Here is a 25,724-nt window from a genome sequence, read left to right as displayed (position 1 = left end):
GGTTTTCTGAGAATATAGTAAGACGGATAAAGGAAGAAGTTCTTTGCAAACAAATTACAAATGGCTCTTCACTCTTATTTGCAAATAAAAGACTGGGATGATTCATTCTTACCCCAGTAGCCAAGAATTTGTCATAGCCAGATTGGGCTTTGGCTACTACACCACCAGCAAGTTCTTGAGGACTCAAAGCTGCTTCAGTGTTAGAATTACACACCAGAGTGCATTTCTCTCAAGCTGTGTTGGGCTGAGGGAACTGTATGGGCCCCTTGAGCCTGACACTCAAACAGCACTCCTACCACAAACCTGCATCTAGCTGGCTTTTCATGACTCTTTGGGGCTCAGATATCTCTGTGAAGCTTAGCCAGGCCTGTGGATCGTTATCATAGAGGGAGGCTTCCCAAAAGAGCATCCTAAGGAGAGGAAAGAAATTAAGCAACTGTGGAAGGCAAATGCTCCCACTTTACCAGAAGAAAAAGTAGATTTCTTCTACTTTTTATAAGACCAGAGAATGTGACTTTACTCCTGGATGTGGGGTCTGAGGAAGTCATCGAATTATTCCTCTACTCTCTATCCACAATCAGACCAACTGAGAGATGGACTCAGGCATCAGATAAATAACCACTTACAATAGCTTCATTGGAAAACATGGCTGAAATGTGTTTAGTCACGTTAGTCGTTCCGACTCTTTGCGACCCTATAGACTATAGCCTGCCAAGCTCCTCAGTCCATGGGATTCTCTAGGCAAGAATACTGAAGTGAGTTGCCATTTCCTCCTCCAGGGCAGGGCTGAAATGGGTGGCAACAAATAGTCCTAGAAGCCTGCCTACCTCCCTGGTCACAGGCAGCAAGGAGGCAGAGCAGAGAAGGGTAGAGCTAAGTGTGTGCTCTCGTAGACAGGCTAATTCCAGAGACACAGGGAGTACAAGCTGAGCCTCAACTGTCAGTTCACCCACTGTCATCACTGGGTAAGTTACTCCTACTCCTCTAAGGGGACTCCAGGGAAGTAAAGGATATGGTAGAGTGGGGTGGGAAGGCAGAATGTTATTCTAGAAGGGCTTCCTCCATGTTGAAACATATCCAGAGCCAGTGGAGAGACACTTGGAGTGTTTCAAGCAGGACAACTACAGAGTAAAATTTATAATACATTTTGGAAACAGGACTCTAGGAAATGAGTAGAAGATTAATTTGGATCCAAATATAAGGGATATTGGTATAATTTCATGACTTCATAATTGCACAGCAGACTGTAAACCAAAACTGATTAATTAACCCAATACTGCTAACTCATTTGAGCTCTAAGAATTTAGTTTGTTCAACATCTTTTTTGAATGAAAGACCGATTGAAGTTATGAAATAGAAGGCTGGCTTTTAGAGATGAAGTGCAAGGCTCAGCATACCAGAGGTATGATCATAAAGGGGAAGAGGGAGAAATGGCTAATACAAGAGAAGACAGAGTTGAGATCTCAAGAAACTTGGAGCCCAGGACTGAGTAGAACAAAGTGAAATTAAATTTTAGTTGCTCAGACTCAGAACTAAGGCAGCAGCCATGGGAGTGGAGAGGAGAGGAACTGTCTGAAGGATTCTTTGAAGACTGGTTGTGGGGATAAAGGTGACTAAATTGTCTCAGAGGACTCCAAAGTTTCCAGCTTAAGGAATCAAGTGGGTGATGCTGCCCTTTACTGAGACAGGGAACACCAGAGAAGAGCGTTCTCATCCCTTTCACCTATGCCTAAGGTGAACATATAAGTTATCCCACAAATTTCACTTTTCAGAATGAAAGAAGGTGCCATTAATAATTGCACTGAAACACATACATGCATACATATATATGTACTCACCCTGCCTTGCTGCCCTGATCACTGCATGCTCTGGTTCCTTAATGCAGTCTATTACTAAGCCCCTGGAGACCTTCCTGTTGAGTGACACCCTACCTGCCATGATGACTGAGTGTCCCCAACCCATCCTCTCCTCTCTACTGAAAGCTGTGTCTCTCAGTCAGCCCCCAGACACATACATTATTGAATCATTCAGCCTGGAGTCTCCAGGGATGTGGAACCTATTCTCAATCCTTTACCATTAGATAAACATTAGGGGAAAGAAAGAGAATTAAACCTTTCTGCAGCTCCCCAGGGGCACTTACCAAAATAGGCTACCTCGTCAAAACAGCATATAACTAAATGGGTGAGCAACATCAACGAGGGAACCTGGGGAGAGAGGCAAGGGCTCCTGCTGAGAAAGCATCCAGGGGAACCGAGAAGATGCGAATCATCCTGGGATGAAGTCCCAGGCCCGGGACTAAGGAGGGCAGAGCTTAACCAGGGAAAGACCCCACCTGTAAAATATGTGTAGTACTCCCTAGTTTCCAAAGCAGTGTCCCATCTGGCAAACATTTTAATCTTTAGCAGAAGTCTGAGAGGGAGACAGAAGTAATTGCTAACCCTATTTAATGACACTGGAAACTGGTCAGAGCTGTAGTAACTTGCCTGTGGTCACACAGGGCTGCTCTTATTAGTACCTAAGGCTAGTTGTAGGAATAGGGTTTTCTAAACTCAGGAAGATGTGGGTGGCACTTTGGGGGAGAGGGAGTATACTCACAAGAGTCAAGACTGATGGCTAAAAGCTGTAGTAAGCAGATTCCAGGTTAGTAAAGAGAGAAGTCATCTGTCTACTAGATTGATATGGGCTGTCATGGAATGGTAGTGAACTCCCTGTCCCTGAGGACAGGGGTTGGATAACAGTTATATTTTAGAAGAAATTCTCTGTGTTAAATAAGAATGATCTCTAAGATTTTCTATTTTCTAAATATTTATTGAACATCTACCATATGCACACACACACACACATATATATATACATATATATATATATATATATGCATATATTTTATTTTTGGAACAACCTTGCAAGGTAGAGATTCTGTTTAACTCTGTTTACTAGAAAGGATAACTTTGACTCAGAGGTGGTAATACACTTACAATTTTTGGTGCTCATTCAGTCCTTTCTTTAAAGTAAATCACAGCAGTCTTTTGTTTAAAGTAGCACAGAGGAGAAAAGTAAGTCTTTTTCTGGCAGGTAAGATTACTAAACATTGTTTTTAAAACTTCTCTGTGTGTTCATATTTATGTGTTTCTTTGGACTGCAGTGAAACATTGTTTTGTGTTTTTTGTAGGGGCTTTTTGTGAAGAAGCCCTGGGAGGCTTAAAAAACATTACCTGAATAATTTTACCTCTAGAAAAACACTCATTAAAAAGGTTCACAGCAGAAAATAGCAGAAAAGTAACCTTTGTCATTTCTCGCCACAGCTAAGAAATTCTTACAGTTTTACAAGGGTCACTCTGTGCCATGCTTGGCACAGACTTTTCAAAAATACTCTTAAACCAATTCTTGGGATACTTCATTTTTCAACCTGCATTTAGGCTAACTTCTGTACACGGTTTCCCTGGCAACCATGTAATTTCAGGAAACAATGCCTTTCTCTTGAGTCTCATTTCCGGCAAATACGCAACCAGAAAATTTTTTTTGTCTTCCTAACATTAAAAGAAGATCTGTGGTCCTTTGACAGCTGAAGAAATGCTCAGAAATATCATCTCCCTTCTTACAATTCAAAAAGTAACAGCGCTTTTCCTTTTCTGAACATTTCCTTTTCATTAATTTAATATAACTCTTTTGTATGTAAAGTTAAAATTAGACTGAAGGAATGCATTTTTTAAGTGTAAGAGAAACATCAGGAACACCTTTTTCTTCCTCAACCCTGTGGTCTGTGAAATTACCAAGGTTTAATTGAACTTGCAAAGCTTCTCTTTTGTGGAAGACATACATACCATCCTGTACACCTATCTCTCATCTATGTCCAGGAGTAGCCACCCATCAGGCAGACAGGAAGGAAGCAGGCAGCCTGGTGAGATTTGCGCTGGTGAAATTTCAGTTACCTGCTGCCTTAGGGTAGAGATGGGAGTACCCCTGAGCCAATGTAGCAAAGCCCCTAGAGTCTCTTTCAAGACTCAGATAGGAAACCTAAGCTTCGCTTGGACTCACTCCCATAGTCTTTCCTGAAAGGGATGGGTTGATGAGAGTCCGAAGGAGGGGAATGTATATTTATTCATTCCTTCAATCAGCCAACAAATGGATGCGTAAACAAATACGTAATGTGGTATCAGATGCTATGAAGAAAAATGCAGTAGGACAAGAGACAGAGCAGGATGAAGGCTATTTCAGGGGGATGGACAGGGAAAGCTAAGTAGGTGGCATTTTAACAAAGACCTGAATGACGTGAGGAGTAAGAGGATACACGGGGGAAGCGTATCTGTGTACACTTAGTATCTTTTTTTAGCTGCACAATGGCCCTGTGAAAGCAAAATAATTATGCCCACTTTGTGGATGAAGGACTCTGACTGGCTCCCAAACCTACCTCGTTACTGTCTACAGACTTTGTAGAGCTTTAAATGTGACACTTAAATGTCTTTGTATTGGAGTTTTTGCTGAAGTTTTTGAGTAAACTGACATTCAAGGTCATTTCTAGGTCATCATACGTTGGTCTCTATGTCTCTACAGCATCTTTTGGTCCCCATGAAAAAATTTATAGAAATATTTGAGTAATATTTGTTGGGATGACAATTTCCTCATCCAAAAAAATGCTAATAGTATCTACCTCACAGTACGGTTGTGAGGATTATTCTATTATGTATATAAAATACTTAACAAATGCTAGCTTTTTAGCCTACCTTTGGCAATAGTAGCTGCTTTTATTGTTGACATCCTAGATCTGCCATGAAATTCCTATGCACCCTTGGGTAAGTCACTTAGCCTCTGGCAAAGTGCCTGGTTATTAATAGAGGACATTTAATAAATAATTATTGAGTAAATGATTGATTGAATGAATGAATGACTATGTTAACCTTTGATTTCTGTTTTATAGAGTGAAAGACTTAGATTGAAATGTGATGACAGAATTTTTACAACATTCCATACACAAGCCCTCTCATATGTGTAATCTATTTTAATCAGCACAACTAGTACGTGGGCATTTACCCACCTAACCCTTATCTGACCGATGAGGAATTTGAGGTTCATAAATGGAAGAGGATCTACCCCCTGTTATAAAGCAAGACTTAGTGCTATTATGCTTCATCCTAAAATAACTGTGAACATGAATTATTTAACCATACAGAGGTTTAACTCACTGAAATGAAGTTGGCTCTCTAGATTGCAACTGTGAAGCTCTATTATAGGCAAATAATGTTGGGAGGCAACAAAACCTTAAAGATAGGAGACATTAATGACTTAATGGCAACACATCTGACATTAAAAAAAAAAAAAAATCCTGTTTTCTCTGGGCCAGTTCAGAGAGAATAGAGAGAGAAAGGTTGGAACTGTCATTGGGTAAGAAAGAAAGAAGTAAGAAATCTTCTCCAGATGGCAGAGTATGCCAAGCAGAAGCCAGGTTTGTGAATTGAGAGGAAGCCTGAGCTAAGCCCTTAATCCCTTACACGTGTCTAGTCTTTTCAAGTTTACAAAACTTGAGTGTGATCATACTTGGGCCCAAGTGTATCACGAATAGAGGGGGCTGAAGAGGTTGATGTAGCCAAAGGAGTGCTCCAGAGAGACCAGCCAGGCATCCAGATCTAGGGCCGTGGGGGCCTGGTGGTTCCAGGGCTTGAATTATAGGTCAGTGTATTTAAGCTGGGCAGGAGACGGTCCTGCCCTGTGAATTGGCACTCATCTGGTAGCACTGCCCAGGGGCCTCTGCTGCGAGATCTCTGCTAAGAGATTAAAGCCACACTTTCTGGGTTCTTTCCTTGAGATGATCTTCCACAATAAATGAGAAAAGCCCAAGATCAGTGTGGTGCTGATTATCATGTCTGATTGATATAAAGAAGAAAATGAGTCATGAGGTTAGACACCCAGAGGATCTCTGGGAAATTAGGATTCAGAAGTGGATCGAGGACACAGTTTGTCGTTTCCAGGACAAACTGTAACTGGTGATGGTGTGGGAGTGCCACATTTCAACACTGACAATTCTGTTAATACAAAGCATATTAGGTGTTGAGAATACAGTGATGAGTAAGTTTCATGATCTCTGCCTTCATGGAGTTTACAGTTAAGACAGGAATTACAGGAATTAATTGCACATATAGTTATAAACCATAAAAGGTACTACGGATGAGAAGTCTTATCACAGAACATAATAGAAAGACCTGATATAATTTCCAAATTCAAGGATAATACTGCTGAGGAAGTGATTTTTGATCTAAGATATGAAAGATATGCTGATTTTATCAAAGGAGCAGGTGGGAAGTGGTAGAGGTAATTGCTCCAGAAAAGAGAACAGTGGTAGCAAAGACCAAAGATCAAGAGAGAGAAGGTGGCATGTTTTGAAACTGAAACGATGCATGACTGAAGCAAAGATACTGAGGGAAAGATGAGGCTCAAGAGGTTGGTGGGGCCAGACTATGCAGGACACAGGGCTTCTTAGGCCATGGGAAACATTTTAACCTTTTACCTCAGAGACTGTGAAGCCATTGTGTACAGAATTAAGGATCTGATTTTAATTTTAAAGGAATCTCTGTTCTGTCAAGAATGGATTGGGGACCTCCCTGGTGGTCCAGTGGTAAAAGATCCCCCTGCCAATGCAAGGGAGGTGGGTTTGATCCCTGGTCTAGGAAGATTCTACATGCTACAGGGCAACTAAGCCCCTACACCACAACCGCTGAGCCCATGCACTGTGACTACTGAGGCCTGTACACCCTAGAGCCTGTGCTTCGCAACAAGAGAAGCCACCACGATGAGAAGCCTGGCACAGCAACCAGAGCGTAGCCCCTGCTCACTGCAACTAGAGAAAGCCTGTGCATGGTGACGGAAATGCAGCACTGCCAATAAATAAGTAAATATATATGTATATATAAAGGATGGAGTGGAAGTATGCTGAGCTATGCAGACTCAGAGACTTACCAGCCAAGAGAAAGCAAGAGAAGGACCCAGATCTGGAGAAAGTTTTGGGTGAATGTAGGCTAGTGGCAGAACTAACCTAAACTAATCTAAGCAACTATTGAGGGCCAGGCTCTAGTCTGAGAGTGAAGAACTGAAATGTCACACAGTGTAACCTCACAGAACCTATGAGCTATGAGAGGACTTTGCAGGAAAATAAATCTTTTAGTTCAGCAAATTCACGTACCAAACAATGTGCTAGGCATGTTTTCTCTGGTGTCTATTATCTCATTTAAATTTGCATTGCCATTATTTGAGGAAGAGCTATCAATTATTAGCCCACTTTTTCAGGTGAGAAAACTGAAGCTCAGCAAGATTAAGTGACTTGGCCAAGAGCTTCCAGCCAGTAAATGGAACTGAAATTTGTGTTGAGTTCATTGGATTCCAAGCCCAGTGATCCCACACTTCACCACTCTCTTTAAAAAGTGGTATCAAATGCTAGGAAAATAGTATGCCTATGGGAAAAAGAGACCTATGGAAACAGCTGATTCTGTAACATAACTAACTTACCATGGAATCGCAAATAGAACTTTATTACATTTTTCTGAATGTGTGCCAAGGGTCTAAATCGAGCCCCAGGTCCATCTGACCCAACCATCTCCTTCCAGGAATGCATATTAAAATTGGGGTGAGAGCCCAGAACAGTCAGATTCTGTCTCAAGGCACCTGTGCCAAGATTCTAGTTGAAATTTTTAATTGAGTTCAAGCTCCTGTAAATGGGGATGCACTAATCCGAATGTTGATTAAGCTTTCATTCTTGCTGCTGTTGGAGCCATGTGACTCTAATCCTGCGCTTCAGCCATGGGGCTGGCTATTCCCTCTCACATTGCACTGACTTCCCCCACCAGCCAGCTTGCAGACATTCATGCCAATAGAGAAGGCTGCATTTTTGGTTCACTTCCCAAAGCTCTTAACCCAGATGGATTCATGGCTTTTGAATCATGATCAGACCTTGAGCTGCACATTAAAAAAAAAATCTTTCTAAATAATAAAGAAACATACACATTCAGATATTATTATGATGGCTGGCTGACTGCTGTGGCCTTCTGGTCCTCAACTGTGGAGCCACATCCTGAGCCACAGAAGAAACTCATAGTAGGCACTCTTAGTGGTTAAAAAGCAGATGTGGGCTTGAATCTTAGCACTGATCATAGGCACTCTGAGACACTGCAGTTCAGTCCATTGGGTTTAATCCTCAGCGACTATGTCAGTTTTGAGGAAAGGCCCAGTGCAGTACTTGACACACTTGCCAAGAGCCAGTTAGTTCCTTTCCCTTCTATCTGCTCAGCCAGAATGACCTCCTTCTCACTCACTGGCCCTTATCCTCCCCGTCAATGTGACTGTCACCCATACTCTTTCTTAAGACTTCATCCTTACTCCGCATACCCATATATTGTCTCTGAAGGAAAAACCTGTCTTAGGGCTTCTCTGTTCCCAGGAGTCTCTGCGTGTAAGCCACTAACGCACCTCCACTTTAGGGTAGATTTCCCACCGTTCTCTGTGGGGCAGTTTTGTGACAATGCAGGCAATTGTGGGAGGAAATGAAGGAACAAAGGATGAGGCAAAAAATATCCAAAGCCCCTGCGTCCTCTCAGTCGTGGCCCCTAACTCCTGTCTGCATTCCTGCTACATTAACATCACGACAGCTACCACTGCTGCTATAACAGAGTCAGCAAGTGCCGGTGCCGCGGCCCTCCCTACTGACACTTTTACCAATACTACGCTGCTGCTGTGAAGAGCCCTACCCCTTGTGCTGCTACAGTATGCTATTGTAATTTCCCTGCTATCCTTGTTACTACCACCACCCCAGTGTCTGCTAGCCAATGCTTACTGATGTACCCTAACTAGTGATCATGCTGGCTACGTGCCCTACGGTCAGACATAGTTCTCTAAGTGCATTGCATGTAAAAACTCACTTAATCCTCACATAACTCTATGATTTAAGTGCTATTACTGTCCTCATTTTATACAGGAAGGAACTGAGACACAGAGAAGTTAAGAAATAGGCCTAAGACCACATGGCTAGAGAGCTTCCCTGATAGCTCGGTTGGTAAAGAATCCACCTGCAATGCAGGAGACCCCAGTTCGATTCTTGGGTCAGGAAGATCCACTGGAGAAGCGATAGGCTACCCACTCCAGTATTCTGGTCTGGATAATTCTAAGAACTGTATAGTCCATGGGGTCACAGAGTCAGACAAGACTGAGCAACTTTCACTTTCACATGGCTAGACATGGCAGAGTCCAGATTTGAACTCAAACATTTTGACCCTAGAGTCTTTTCTTTCACATTATACTACATAGTCTCTAACAACAATAAGCTGCTTCACTGTCCTGCCTCCAGACTTTCTTCTTGAAAGTGGATTCCCTCAATGTCTTCCACCTTCTTCCACAAAACCACTTCTACCAAAGCACTTATTGTAATTACTGTCTACATGTTTGGTTGCCTTACTGCCCACCCCACCCCCACCAAAGCCCACTCCACTATGCTGCTCAATTCAATGTCGAGTGTTTACAGAGCAGAGATCACATTGACTCATATCTGGGACTCCAGTGCTTTATATATTCTTGACCTACTAGGCATTGAAATAATTGATTAATGCGTGAACAAAGAAACAAACAAATGACCTTGAGGCAATCGGAGTTCACCAACAGCCAGTGGGAATGCCTGGGGAGGTAGTAAGCTTCCCCCATCACAGAAGTTCCAGCAGAACATCCAGGATTCATAGAGATCCTGAAATAGATGAACTTCAAAGTTTCCTCCAAGTTTAAGGTCCCAGAATTCCTCAAGAAGCACACTTGACCGTCGAACACTCTCTCCCCTCTGCATACTGGATATATTGCATTTGAACTCCTTATGAAATGAAAGGAAATTAGTTACATTGATATTGATGTGAAGTTGTCAAGTCAGATGCTTCTAGGCTTTCAGAAACCTCCAGTCAACACACTGTTTGATAGATGAGAGGACAGAGGCCCAGAAAGGTTAAAGCCTGGTCTAATGTGGTGCCTTGGAGTACAGGTGGCCTGGGAAAAAAGTATGTCTGTCCTGAGTGACATTCCAGGTCTCTTACCATTCAAGCCATGTATCAACAGAAGGTGGTCTCCCATGACCCACACTGACTTTAAAAGGACATAGATGCCAACTTGTCTTCAAGTAGCAAAGTAGCTCAGCTGCCTAACATAGAGAGCAATCCAATAAGGACTGAAATCACCCCTGTCATGCAAAGTGGTCAACCACTTTATATCTTAGTCTTATCTCAGTCTCTCAGGGGCCTTTGTCTGCCTAAATGTGCTGTCTCCTTCTGCATGTAATGTTTCAGCTTTGAGTGGAATATTGTGTCAGAACTAAAGTCTTCCTCTTTGAAAATCAACATTTTGGTAGCCCCTTGCTGTTCAGTTTCTGAAGGTGCCCAAGTCTGCCTTCCTCATTCATCTAACCACAGGAGATCATTATCCAGTGACGGAGTTCTATTCCACTATCATTATCCTATAATGAGAATGCCTCCTCGGATGGGGGAGGGGTGGAGATGAAGTTGTGGGGGGTGGGTGGAGGCAGTAAACATCCTGCAGACTTTGGGAAATAATTGTGCGGTTATAGGTGCCCAATAGATTATGCTTTATGGCATCATGGCAGGTATATACACACAAATGTATAACATTGTATAATATACAATGGTGTATATACACATACATATATATGTATTTCATATAAAGATAATTTCAAAGTGCATTGAACATTTTGCTGTACAGCATTTATCTCTTCTTCTGATAAAAGTTTGGGGAATCCTCAGTACTGATCTTGCTTGCAGGAATCACTCAAACTTGTGGGATGAGAGGGAAACACATCCCTGTGGTCAGAGAAGAGACACCTGACCTTCTTATGCATTAGTCAATTGCCATATTCCAGCCCCTCAGGTTGCAGAGTCATACTGTTGTTGGATATGCATATTGATTGTAATTTGTTGAATATATGCATGTGTATGCTGCTAAGTCACTTCAGTCGTGTCCAACTCTGTGCGACCCCAGAGACGGCAGCCCACCAGGCTCCCCCATCCCTGGGATTCTTCAGGCAAGAACACTGGAGTGGGTTGCCATTTCCTTCTCCAGTGCATGAAAGTGAAAAGTGAAAGTGAAGTCGCTCAGTCATGTCCGACTCCTAGCAACCCCATGGACTGCAGCCTACCAGGCTCCTCCATCCATGGGATTTTCCAGGCAAGAGTACTGGAGTGGGGTGCCATTGCCTTCTCCAACGCATGTGTTTATGTATATACAAATGTATTGATGGTTTAGTAAACAGAAATGGCAACCCACTCCAGTACTCTTGCCTGGAAAATCCCATGGACGGAGGAGCCTGGTGGGCTACAGTCCACAGGGTCACAAAGAGTCGGACACAACTGAGCGACTTCACTTTCATTAGCATTATGTATCCTGAATTTATCCTCTTTGTTGCATTTATAAAATTCCCAATTTAAAATACAAAACAAATGAAAAATACCTCCAAATTAGTTTGCTTCAGTTAATTTATACACTGGGTGTGTTCCAAGTGCTAATGAATGTGATATGAACTAGTAATACAGAAAGGAGCAGAGTCATGATTCCTTGGGTAAGTCTATTGCCCACATAAGACCCTATCAGTAAGCTGGGAGCTGGGGAAAGTTGCAGGCCCACCTTGAACATTTGCAAGACTCAGGTGAGGGAACAAATGGAGGCCTAGAAAGTCTAATCTAAATACTATGTTATAAATCTAGCTAACAAATTGTTAAAATATATACCTATCCTCCTACCTGGATAGATACATAATGAAAAACTAGAAACATACTTTTAAAGCCGTAATATTTTTATGATGAAAACTTGGCCAAAAAACAAATTCCAAGAGTTCTGAATTTAATTCCTATTGTAATTCCTATTCCTGTCTGAATATTCTTTTGGCAGAGAGGGGCCTACAACGTTTGCAACAATAAAGCTTGGGCCCAGAGAAGGGACCCTATAAACAGATAAAAGAATAGGATTGGAAGGTTGAATTCAATGATATCTCAGTTACCTTGTGCTCTAATGTTCACAGATAACTGAGAAAATAGGTCCTTCTTAAGACAGGAAATACTTGCTTGTATTTAAAGAGTGTTCAGTTTTACATGCCCCCAGATATATGCACACAAGAGTACAATTACAAAAAAAGAAAAATGGAGCTGGGTTATGTGGCCAAATGCAGAATTCATTGAATGCCAGTTGTAACAGACCATAATGAAGCTAAAAGTAAATTGGACTTGAAGATGTATATTTAATCATGGATGCTGAACACACAATACAATGATATTAAAATATTCAAGCATTCAAATCAGCTCAATGCTGGAGCTGTATGTTCTAAATCTAAATGAAAACATTAAATACGTGCTCAGACCTATATTATTCTTCTAGTTCAAATACCATAAATCTTGAAGAGCTGAAATGTAAACAGTCAAGATTATTTTTACAGCGAGAGGCACTTCTTCCAGATCCACACCTAGCAACTATCACTGAGTCATTCCTGGACTTACCTTTTCAATTCTGGATTCTTCTGGAACAATTGGAATAGTAGCTCTGGCAGATCATTGGAGACCTTGTAGGCAGGTCAACCCCACCCCCCATTTCAGGCGGGTGGCTCTTAGAAAATCCTGGGGGAAGAGTTCCAGATTTCTATCAGATGACTTGTTTGAAGTGTGTGTCAGTCAACTATGGGCTGGAAAGGCTTGGGAAAACTATTATACATAATCTTTGAGAACCTCAATTTGTTCATCTATAAAATGGAAAAGTTAGTCACTCTTTCTGTGCCAGGAGTATTTTAAGCATACTTCTAACATAATAATAGTTATTTTATATCTTTGGATAGGGATACCTTTGGATACCTTTTTGCTATATGTTCATTGTAAAAAATTTTGTAAATACAAAATAACATTATATCAGAGAAAAACATCGCCCTTAATACCATTGCCAAAGATAAATGCTATTAAATTGAATATTTTCTTCCTGACTAGTTATTTGCATAACTGTATGTATAGTTAGGGGGTGGTGGTTTAGTTGCTAAGTTTTGTCTGTAACCCACCAGGCTCCTCTGTCCATGGGATTTCCATTGTCCATGGCAAGAATACTGGAATGGCTTGTCAGTTCTTTCTCCAGAGGATATTCCCAATGCAGGGATTGAACCAGTCCCCTGCACTGAGCTGATGCAGGAAGTTTCTTTAGTGACTGAGCTGATGAGGAAGCCCATATATACAGTAAGAACATCCTATATATACAGTTTTATATCATTTGACATTGTACTGTGAACATTTTACCACATTATTTGAAATTATTTATAAATTCTTTAAATGGTCAAATAATATCCCTTTGAAATGATGTACCATACTTTATTTAAAACCTACTAGTATTTACAATTGGCCAAGGATGGGGGAGCCTGGTGGGCTGCCGTCTATGGGGTCGCACAGAGTCGGACACAACTGAAGCGACTTAGCAGCAGCAGCAGCATTTACAGTTGAGATGGTTCTAAATTGTCATTATTTTAAATAGCATGACAATAAATTATCACATCATTTTGCACCTATGCATGTATCACCCTTTTAAATTTTTAGGTAGCAATCGTATTCATTTCTCTAAGTTCAGTGCCCAGTATGGTACCTGGAATAAAGCAAGACCTCTAAAAATATACACTGAATAAAGGGATAAGTGAATGAGTGACGAAACACCAGTGAGTGTCCCTTTCTGTGACACTGCCTTCTCAGATAGGGTGGAGGGAGCTCTATAGCCACACCAGACGCGGATAGGGTGGGGGGGGGGCTCTCTTCCAAGGCAAGTGGTTACTGTCCTTCTCTCATGTACTCCTCCTGTACTTCTGTCAAAGAGATCTCCTCCCTGAAACTCAGGGGCCAATGAGCCTTTTTATTGAAACGCCATTTCTAAAACTTTACCTGAGAAATTGTTTGCTTTGCTCACATTTTGCCTTTGCCACAGTCTACCCCATGTTGCATGTCAAATGGCAAAAGTCATAATAAGTAAAACATTAAGGATCTAAGTTAAAAGAACCATTCTAGAACACTTAGTAAGGATAGGGGTCAGAGGAGGCACCTTCATTGCATCAGAGAAGATACTCACACAGGCACTGGAGAAGTTTCTCTTTAAAAACTAGGTGTGCTCTGACCCTCAGAGTTCTTCTCTGAATGTAATTATCTTTAGAATGGGGATAGTGGTAAGTATCATTTATTGAGCTTTTTAGAATGTACTAAGTAATGCTCTACATACATTGTCTTATTTGATGCTTACAACAACCTATAAAGAAAAAAAAAAAAATAGAACCCTTGACTTATAAGGAAATGGGGTCTCTGCAAGGTTAAATAACTTGAGTACAGTTGGGATAACTGAACTTTGCAGTGTTGAAAGGCTATATGGCTATGGAGCCAGACAGGTCTGGATTTTAAGCCGAGCTCCACCACCACTTACAAGCTGTGTGACTATGAGAAAGTTACTTAACCTCCTTGAGGCTCCATCTGCTCATCTATAAAATAAAGATAACAATAGTACCTAATTCATGGGCTTGTTGTGAGGATGAAAAGCCATATAACACTTAGGCAGGACCTGGAATGTAGCAAGAGCTCAGTATATGTTATTTTGTTATGATTACTTTTATTGTTTTCATGATTATACTATTAATATTCTTTGGTGGTTATGATGGCAATACCAGACTCTGGGCTGGGACAGTGGGCATTCAAAAATGTATAAGACATATAGTGCCTACTCTCCATGAGCTTCCAGCCTAACTTTGCCTCTAATTTTACAACTGCAAAGCTAGTAAATAATGAAGCTGGGACTTGAACTGTAACTGTGGAATTTTAAAACACTCTTCTGCTACCTACCACATCCTTCCATTGTAATGTGTATCTGATGTTATTGTTGTTAATAGTTTATGTCTGCCTTCCCCATAAAACTGAGGTCTTGGAGGCGGGAATTCTTGTGACTCCTCTTTGTGTCCCCAGTGTCCAGCCTTGGACCTGCCACTGAGTCAGGTCCTAAGTGTATTTGCTATTATCAACCGAAGGTCCTATGTTGGGCCATTCATCTCCTGCGTCCTCAGGCCCCAGTCAGGTCCACAATCCCACTGTTTTTGTCCCTTTCTGTGTGTTCCATCCCCCCTCCCCCTCTCCCCATTAGGATTCTGCAGTGAGTGATTCCCTCTGTCATCTCACCGTAAATTGATGACTCGGGCCTGCTGATGCACTGAGCCACATGGCTAATACATCAGCTAAATGGATGCCGAAAACACCACCTGCTCCTTCAGGCAAATGGCACTTTGGAAAATGGAATGTGTAATCAATAGAATTAAACCTTAAGCAGAACTCTGTACCCATGTCCCTGTGCAGGGGCTTGGCAGGCAAACAGTGGGAAGACTTTTTTTTTTTTTTTTCCCCTTTTTCCTACTCTTTCAAAGCACTTGGTTTGGCACTTGTTCAGGCAGTTCTGTCACCCCTATCACAGTCAGCATGGTATCCTCAGCATGCTGTCCCTTCCCTTCCTGTTCTGCCTGAGTGTCTTAGTCACTTGGCCTTTATGTCCTATCTCTAGGAGACTTAGAGAGAGTGTTTCCAATACACTCAGTGTAGCACAGACAGCTGGAGTTTGAAGCAAGGAGCCTGAAGTTGGGGAGGTCTGGGTGTGACCTGAGGTAAAGACCCTCAACCGTACTGAACCTTGACTCATCCGTGAAATGATGGTAATTATTCTCACCTCATAGGGTTGTTTTGAGAATCATGTATCTGAATAGCATATGAGAAGGTGCTTTGTAAACTACAAAGCCACATATGAAGGTTGGTAGTGGTGGTTTAGTTGCTAAGTCCCATCTGATTCTTGCCAGCCCATGGACTGTAACCTTCCAGGTTCCTCTGTCCATGGGATTCTGCAGGCAAGAGTGGGTTGCCATTTCCTTCTCCAGGGGATCTTCCCAACCCAGGAATCGAACCTGGGTCTCCTGCATTGCAAGCAGATTCTTTACCAACTGAGCTATAAAGGAAGCCCACAAATGAAGATTAACCATTGTTATTATTATTACAAGATATGGATCTTGGTTAATAACAATAATAATAACAAGGTATGGATCGGAGAAGGCAATGGCAACCCACTCCAGTACTCCTGCCTGGAAAATCCCATAGACGGGGGAGCCTGGTGGGCTGCAGTACATGGGGTCGCTAAGAGTCGGGCAGGACTAAGCGACTTCACTTTCACTTTTCACTTTCATGCATTGGAGAAGGGAATGGCAACCCACTCCAGTATTCTTGCCTGCAGATTCCCAGGGACAGAGGAGCCTAGTGGGCTGCCGTCTACGGGGTCACACAGAGTCGGACACGACTGAAGCGACTTAGCAGCAAGGTATGGATAGGAGCATAAACTCCCTTTGTATTTTCCTTTCTAACCTACCTATCCAAGGAAATGGCTTTTCAGATATGGCTGAGAAAGCCTAAGATCAAGTAGTCATCAGCCGAACGTGGTTTTACTAGGATTATGGGAAAAATCAGAAAATGGAATCCATGAGCTATGAGGGAATTTAAGGATTATTGGTGCCTTCGTCTTCGTGAAAACACCAAATGGGATGACCCTGGTGCTGCGGGAGGGCCTGGAAGCCCCAGGGGCCCTGGAACGGGAGGCCACGGTGGCTTCCGCGGAAGCTTCAGTAATGGCGTCCGGGGCCCGGATCGCGGCCGCGGTCGGGGTCGGGGCAGAGGCCGCAAAGCTCGTGGAGGCGAGGCCGAGGACAAGGAGTGACTCCCCGTTACCAAGCTGGGCCGCCTGGTCAAGGACATGAAGATCAAGTCCCTGAAGGAGATCTACCTTTTCTCTCTGCCTATCAAGGAGTCTGAGATCACTGACTTTCTCGGGAGCATCCCTCAAGGATGAGGTTTTGAAGATTATGCCCGTGCAAAAGCAGACCAGTGCTGGCCAGCGGACCAGGTTCAAGGCATTTATTGCCATCGGGGATTACAACGGACATGTCGGTCTAGGTGACAAGTGCTCTAAAGAAGTAGCCACTGCCGTCCATGGAGCCATCATCCTGGCCAAGCTGTCCATCGTCCCTGTGCAAAGAGGCTACTGGAGGAACAAGATCGTTGAGCCCCACACAGCTCTTTGCAAGGTGACTGGCTGCTGTGTCTCCGTGCTGGTGCACGTCATCCCTTCCCCCAGAGGCACTGGCATTATCTCACCCCTGTGCCCAAGAAGCTGCTGATGATGGCTGGCATAGATGACTGCTATACTTCTGCCAGGGGCTCCACTGCCACCCTGGGCAACTATGCCAAGGCCACTTTTGATGCCATTTCCAAGACCTACAGTTGTCTCACCCCTGACCTCTGGAAAGAGACAGTGTTCAGTCTTCATAATCAGGAATTCACTGACCATCTTGTGAAGACCCATACCAGAGTCTCCATGAAGAGGACCCAGGCCCCAGCTGTAGCCACCACGTAATTTTATAAAGAGAATAATAAAGTAAATGAAACAGGTTAAAAAAAAATGGATTATTGGTGAGACTACAGACGTTGCTCTCTATCCTTGTTATGATTGAGGGAACCGACATCCAGAGGGGAGAAGGATTTGGCCAGTGCCATACTGTGAATTGATGGCACAGCAAGGAATGGAGGCAGGTGGTCTTGTCTTGGTCCAGGAGTCTCTCCATGAAGTTTCCAGGCCAGAAAATCTTTACAGAAGCAGAGGGTGGGAAGACAGTCAGGGTCAAGGCCACTTGAAGCCAAGAGCTTGCCTCTCCTTCCTCTGCACTGTGCTGGTATCACCACGCTGAGAGCATAGGTGCAGAGGAGCCCCTTCTTCTCAGAATTCTTACAACACTGTCTTCATCATTTATTTGGCCTTTGATTTTATGCAACCTGGTGAGATCCCTTATGCTGCTGTCTTGTGTTAGCTAATCCACAGTTCTCTAATGGAAGCGATTTTGCCCCCTACTTCCAGAGGACATTTGGCAATGTCTAGAGACATTTTTGATTGTCAAGATTTGAGAGGGGTTATTACTGGCATCTAGTGGGTGGAAATCATCGCTACTTTAAACATCCTGCAGTGCGTAAGACAATGCTTGACGATGAAAAATGATCTGGTCCAAAGTATCATTAGAGTCAACATTAAGAAACCCTAATCCAGTCCATTTGTAGGGTTCTGCCTTTCCATCTTTGGCCAGACTATCAGTGGTCTATGAGCTCTGTGTGGACTTCAGTGCTGTGATTCCCTCAGTAGATTTAACATAGTAGAAGCTAAGCAAATATTTCTTGGTGGGAAATGCGTAGATGGGGAAAGAGCACCAAACTATAAGCAGGGACCCTTGTTTGGTCAAAGCATCACCACCAGCAGGACTCAAGTAATCCTGGACTAGATTAGTGATTTTCAAACTGTGCTCCAGGAAGCCTTAACAATATCTGCATCTATTTGACTCTATGGCTTTTGAATGTAATTTCTTACGTACAAAGAATTCCGCAGTTGTAAAAATTTGTAAACCCCTGAGATAGTTGAACCCTTAAGATAGTTTTAGGCCAAAATCCCTCTGAAGACTCCTCAGAGGAGGACATATATAAAGGTTCTATTTTTAACAAACTCAAAGAATGTCTCTGTGATGTCAGTTTATATTCTCCAGTCATGGGTTGAGGATGGTGGCCTATCTGGCACCCTTCTAGTTTGGAGGCTGTCCAGCTCCTTACTCTTCTTGTGGCCATGCAGCAAGCCATGAGTCTCCCTTCAGGAATCTGAACATTCAGGAATGAGCTCTGGGGGAGATTCCTGCCTGTGCCTCCAACCCTGGGGGCATTCTCTGGCCCCTAAGGAGGGCCTCAGTCAGGTGCCATTAAGCACTGGCCATTTGGTGTATTTATATACCCAGAAGCCTGTATATGCTGGTAATGGACCAGTGCAGGAGCTAATAAATGAGTGCAAGAGAGGGACTAGCTGAGACCTGGCTCAGTGAGATGCTCTGGTCGCCTCTGAAGGGGGCTGCCTGCTTCATGCCCATTGCAAAGGACCAGAGGAAATAAAGCTGAGGGTACTAAGAAAAGTCTAGAAAGAAATTCAGAGAGAGACAGCTCAAGAAGAGAGAGCAAGAGTTTGATGCTAGTGATGAGTGATGGTGATTTTCTCTGAGTGAGAAGTAGAATGTTCAATAAACATTCATTCGTAGTTATTATTAGAATTATCATTATTTATAGTTAACCATTGTCTGGGTTTGTAGAGACCAGCAGGATTACATACTTGTAGCTTAATGTAATCATCAGTGTCAGGTGAGCTACTTGGGTTCATAACATGCTACCTGGTACAGAAACACCTTTTACTCTAGTCCCTCCTATGCTTCTTCCCTGGTAGCTCAGTTGGTAACGAATCCACCTGGAATGCAGGAGACCCCAGTTCGATTCCTGGGTCAGGAAGATCCGCTGGAGAAATGATAGGCTACCCACTCCAGTATTATTGGGCTTCTCTTGTGGCTCAGCTGGTAAAGAATCCACCTTCAAGATGGGTTCAATCCCTGGGTTGGAAAGATCCCCTAGAGAAGAGAAAATCTACCCAATTCCAGTATTCTGGCCTGGAAGATACTACGGACTGTATAGTCCATGGGGTTGCAAAGAGTCAGACACGACTGAGCGACTTTCACTCCTATGCTTTCATGGTTCACGTGGAAAATTGACATCAGAGAGGGGCAGGAGTGTGCCCAAATACCACGTCAAATCACTGTGAGAATCAGAATGCCGCTGTGCTAATGCCGGGTGGGGATTCTTCGCAACACACTGGTCTGCCTCTTGGGAGAATAGTGTTTCCTTCATCTGTGGCACTCTGTCTACAGAGCAGAAAGGTCATTGACATCATTTCATCAAATCTCAACACATTCCTAGGGGAGTGAGGAAAAACAAACACAAACAAAAGAATGAACAAACAAATGAAGGGAACAAATCACTCCTAGCATTCATACAAAGAAACCAGGCTTCACTACGGGGTGGGGCATGAGTCCTCCACCCCCACGGTAGGCCTGCTTAACTCTTGAACCTTTCAGCATGACCAGCAATCCAATAAGGCAGTACCCTGGCTGTGCCATTAGCTCATTAGGTGGAGACGAGTGTCTGCATTGATCTGTTTATCTCTCAGGCCCGGCTGCTGGAGAAAGGCCAGCTGTTTCCCTGAGAGCTGACTTTCCTCTTGACTCATCACAGAGCATCAGGGGAGTCCACTCCTTTGTCCCTTTCAAGCTCAAGGTCACTGGAGTGCAGAGCAGGAGTCAGACCACAGTGGTGCCTTCTGAGAGCTTCAGACATTGCATCTCCTCCTCCATCCTTTTAATTCTCCCCTGGAGGTGACCCCTTTGGGAAATGAAAAATATGGTGGGAAGTGCTTGGGCTTGCAAGGGGACGGATCTTGGCTTGATACCAGGCGCTACTGCTTGTATGCTACCTGTATGACTTTGGGGAAGTCATTTCCCCTCTGTGAGCCCCAACGTTCTCCTTTGCAAAGCAAGGCTAATAGCACATATAGATTTCTGCAAAGACTTGTTGATATAAATATGTGAGAGAACAGGCACAATGTCTAGCTCAGTGCTAGGTGCAGAAGAAATACCAGAAAATCTTACCTGAGCTGCCACTTCTGAGAAACAGTGTTTTAGGAATAGTATACATATCTGTCAATCAGGATTTGATCATGGGATTTTTGTGAGATTGATATGAAAATGTATGGGGGAGTATAGCTATTATTACACAAATAATTTTGTTCATAGAAGGCTCATTCGGAATGGACAATATGAAGGATATATGATCTTCTATCCTGGACTCAGTTAAAATTCTCAACTTGCCCGTATATCTGTTGTCTCATACGTGGCATTTAGCTCATGAAAAGTTCATTGCTTAATGTGTTAATTGTATTTAATGCTTTTAAAAATAGGAAGTAGTTTGTTGAAACACCAAACATGTAACCTCTTAGTCATCAATAATAATGGGGCCTGGGTTGTACTAGATAATATTGGCAAAATATGTTTTTCCAAATCACTACAACTGTATTCTTTTTATTTGATTAAATGTTCCCATTTGATTAATATTTCCCTTTTCATTTTCTAAGTTTCCTTCTTTTCATGTTACTGTCCAATTCTTAATTTAATGCCATGTTTAAACTGTAAATATCCTCATTATAGAGAATATATAAAAGAATAATTAAATTTACGTTGCTCTTATTTCCATAAGTCAACATGTCACTGTACTTCTTGCCAAATTTTTTCTTTGTGCTTTTGTGCATTTTTAATAAAAATGGGTATCATACGGCATTTATCTTTTTTTACCCAATGAAATATTATGATCATCTCCTACATTTTAAATATTCTTCAAAAAATGTGTTTTAAGAACTGTATAATCCATAGCATGTATGTGAATAGCTTATTTAATTACTTCTCCTTATTCCATATTTAGGTAATTTTCAATTTTTTACTATTACAGTTTAATGAACACCCGTACATATGTTTGCATCTGTCATTATTTCCTTAGAACAGCATTCTTTTTATCCTTATCAAAGGCATTGACAGTAATTTATTGACCACTTTTAAAGAAAAATGACCCCCTCCCAAGTCCAAGGCTTGCATGCTGCTTTGTTAGAGTCTGGGATACCCCCTGGTGGAGGTTATAGAACATGGCCAAAATGCATCACACAGGCCCTTATAAGGGAACTCAAAGATTCTGGGTGCAGAGTCTTTGGAAATCAGCATATGCAAAAGATTTCTCTTCCTTTCCTCCTCTTTTTCTCTCTCTCTCTCACATACACATACACCAAAACCATAGGAAAATTAAATGGAATAACCAAATGAAAAAAAAAACAAGAAAGCTCAGACCTAAAGTTGTTTTCAATTTAAAGCCAGGCCCTGGCTGCCCCGCCTCCCTGCCACCCAGGTGCCTACAGCATAACGTTCAGAGGCTGTTTACTTGGCTAGAGGTGGCCTAGACTAGAAATCTGCCCATTAAGACACTAGATGGAGCCAGATGGGAAAGTTTCTGCTCTCGCTGCAGAGGAACCATTTTCTCTGCTCGTTCCTTTTCAGGAGCAGTAGCATGATATGGCTGGTCTCACAGAAAACCTATTTCTCTAATAGTCTTCACTTGAGCTTCCCTCAGTCAGTCATTCTTAAAACATTCATCAAGCCCTTGCTCTGAGTCAGCTGTCAGACACAAAGCTGAGTCAGACACAGTCCTCGCCTCCTTCCTCTGGAGGGTGTACGGGCCAGTGGGAGAGGCCGCTTAGTTAACAGGCTGATCTTACTTTACTTTTCTTCGCTCTTTCTAGACTCCAGGCAACAGGGTGCAACACATTGCCTGATCTTGCCCTGGAATTCTCTAGCTTCTTGACTTCCTTCTTGCAATTTTCTCTCTCAGAAAAGAGGTTTCCTTCTATTTCTTTGTATCTAAATCTTAACCAGGCCCAATCCAAATGCCTCCTCCCCTGGGAAGCCTTTCCTGCTTTTTCCCACACAGAATTCCTCTTTGATTCCTTTAACCCTTTATTTAGTGCACCAGTTCTCAAGCTTTACTATGTATCAGAATCACCTGGGGACTGGATCCCACTCTCAGTGTTTCCAATTTAGCAGATCTGGGGAACAGCCTAGGAATCTGCATTTCTAACAAGTTCTCATGATGTTTCTAATGGTCTAGGGAGCATACTTATGGGTCAGAGAACACGGAGAGATTTGGGCAGAGGTGTGGGTCTGCAGAGAGCACGTACCCTCCATGTATCCCTTCCACTCGATGTTCGCCTGAATGCTTTATCATAACCTATAATGAACTGCTAAATGAAGGAATGCCCATTCCAGGGCCTGAGAGTGGGCTCTTGTCTAATACTCAGCACTGAATTGTACGAGGAGACACACGTGCTGACGAGGCAAGAGATGTTATTGTGAAGGGACACCCTGGTGGAGAGCAGCAGTCTTCTTCCATGTTACCCTTCATATACTACTAGGTCACTGAAAAGGGGACGATGGTGATGAGGAAGAAGAGGACTTTTTTCTCTCTAGTCAAAAATCAATGCAAAACAATGTCCTGAAAAAACCTATGATGAAAAAAAATGTCCAGCGCAGCTTTAAGACCTTATGTTGAAAGAAGCTAATGAAAAAGCTGATTGGAGTATGGCATCTGCCTACAATGCAGGAGACCCAGGTTGAATCCCTGGGTTGGGAAGATACTTTGGAGAGGGAATGGCAGTCCACCCCAGTATTCTTGCCTGGAGAATCCCATGGACAGAGGAGACTGGCAGGCTACACAGTCAATGGGGTCGCTAAGCATTGGACATGACTGAGCAACTAGCACTACACCAGGGAGCACACTATGAGAACCGCTTTGAGCATTAACATGTGCCAAGCATGATGCTCCATGTCAGCGACATCACAGCGACCCTCACTGCCCTTGCCCGTAAGGATAGCACAGGCTGGGGACAGGAGAAAGAAACAGCACAACACTTTGCGGTTCCAGAGCCGTGTGAGGAGTGCTCCAGAAGCAGAAATACAGATGCAGTTAACTGTCCTCATAGTGTTAGGAGGACCAAAACCTTCACAGAGGGAATGGCATTTGAGCTGGCCTTGAAGGATGCCCAAGACTTCATCAGGATCAGAAAAGGTCAACATCATGTGCCGAGGTACCAAAAGCCCCAGCATATTCAGCATGTGATAAAATATTTACTGGGTGTGGGACATGGGGAGAATGGGCAATATCCTTAGAAATGTGAGGGTGATAGGAGATAGCCTAGAAGACTTAAATGCCATGCCAAGAAGTTTTGATTTCATCCTCCAGATGAATGAAGAAATAATAGAGAAATAAAATAGAGAAATAACATGGTAGAGATTTCCTAATGGCAGAATCAGTCTGATTGCAGTGCAGAGTCTGGACTGCCAGTGGCAAGACGGGAGGGGTGAGAAGTCTGTTAAAATTGACTAGGCAAGAAATGATGACAGCTGGATGTGATGGATTTGGGAAGTCTAATGGGCTTGGACTCAATCACGCACATCTGAGGGAAAAATGCAGAGGTCTTTGGAGCTATAGGTGAGCTTTGCCTTCCTCTCACTCCTTTCCCAAGCCCCTACCTTTAACTTCTTATCTGACTGTTATAGTTAGGTCCTGCCTGTCTCTGTGCTAGAGCACACACTACCTGAACACACTACCTGCCTCAAATCCCATTTCCTACCAGTGGCTATAGCCCTGGTTCTCTCCAAAGTCTCTGTTTCTTTGTCAGATCTGTGTGCAAGTCCCTGATTGGCCACACTAACCTAACTGGGTGGGGTGGGTTGGGGTCTTAGCTGTGCCTCAGTTTTCTCATCTGTCTGTCTCAGCTGTCAAGTAGGGATAGTAATATTTCCTCAGTGGCCTTTATTGCTATTTCCTCAATGGCCTTTATTGCAAACTGCAAGAAGACAGGATGATGATGATGACGATAAATCATCCCTAGACCCATTGGACAAAGATAAGCATTATTGTTCTTGTTGTTGTTCAGGTGCCAAGTTGTGACCCCATGGACTGCAGCATTCCAGTCCCTGTCCCTCACCATTTCCCAGACTTTGTTTAAGTTCATGTCCATTGAATCAGTGATGCCATTCAACGATTCTCATACTCTGTCACCCTCTTCTTCTGCCTTCAATCTTTCCTAGCAGCAGGGTCTTTTCCAATGAGTTGTCCCATCACATCAGGTGGCCAGAGTATTTGAGCTTCGGCTTCAGCATCAGTCCTTCCAATGAATATTCAGGGTTGATTTTCTTTAGGATTGACTGGTTTGATCTCCTTGCTGTCCAAGGGACTGTCAAGAGTCTTCTCTAGCACCGTAGTTCAAAAGCATCAATTCTTTGGCGCTCAGCCTTCTTTATGGTCAAACTCTCACATCCATACTTGACTACAGGAAAAACCGTATATAGCCTTGACTATATGGATATTTGTTGGCAAAGTGATGTCTTTGCTTTTTAATACACTGTCTAGATTTGTCATTGTTTTCCTTCCAAGAAGCAATCACTTTCTAATTTCACGGCTGCAGTCTACCATCCACAGAGAAGGTATATGTATTATCTGGGTATATGTATTCATCCTGAAATGAATTATATTATTTGTAACTATGATCTCCCTATGTTCATTTATTCATTCACTTAACAATAGTTTTTCAATTATCGCATATGCTACGAGCTCCATGCTAGGCATATGGGATAATAGAAAGATGCAGATTTTGGAATCAGTCCTTGCTATGCCTTTGCCAGCTCTGTGACCTCAAGTAAGTTACTCAACTTCTCTAAGTCTCCATTTCTCCATCTGAAAAATGAGGACTGTGATGTTTTATGCATCAGTGCTGTCATGAGGACTAAATGACTTTAATGAGATAGAACCTACACAGTGCCTGGTCACATAATCAGTATTTCAGTTCAGTTCAGTCGCTCAGTTGTGTCCGACTCTTAGCGACTCCATGAACCACAGCACGCCAGGCCTCCCTGTCCATCAGTATTTAGTATCAGTTTCCTTCCTCCCATTATTCTCATTTTCTCATTCATTCAACAAGTATGCAATACAATATGTACAGGGCATCATGCCAGGCACTGAGGAAGACATAGCCTCATTCTCTTGGAGCTAACATCCAGGTGGATCAATTATCTTATGAAGACTTCCCAGAGAAAATGACAGTTAGGCGAAGACTTGAAAGGTAAATAGAAGTTAGTCAGACAAAGATCTGTGAAAGAATGTCCCAGGCTGGTT

At 42.8% G+C, this 25,724-nt stretch overlaps 1 protein-coding gene and 1 pseudogene across 1 annotated transcript in view; both read left to right on the top strand.

Moving 5' to 3' along the window:
- LOC106501971 (cytosolic carboxypeptidase 6) overlaps positions 1-25,724 on the top strand; it is a 1,114,558-nt gene that overhangs the window by 1,010,842 nt on the left and 77,992 nt on the right. The window lies entirely within an intron of this gene.
- LOC102176846 lies at positions 16,537-17,460 on the top strand (annotated as a pseudogene).

Source organism: Capra hircus, chromosome 3 (assembly GCF_001704415.2).
Source record: "Capra hircus breed San Clemente chromosome 3, ASM170441v1, whole genome shotgun sequence".
Classification (NCBI taxonomy): Eukaryota; Metazoa; Chordata; class Mammalia; order Artiodactyla; family Bovidae; genus Capra; species Capra hircus.
Note: the sequence above shows the minus strand (reverse complement) of the source record. Positions and strands in the feature narration are given on the sequence as shown.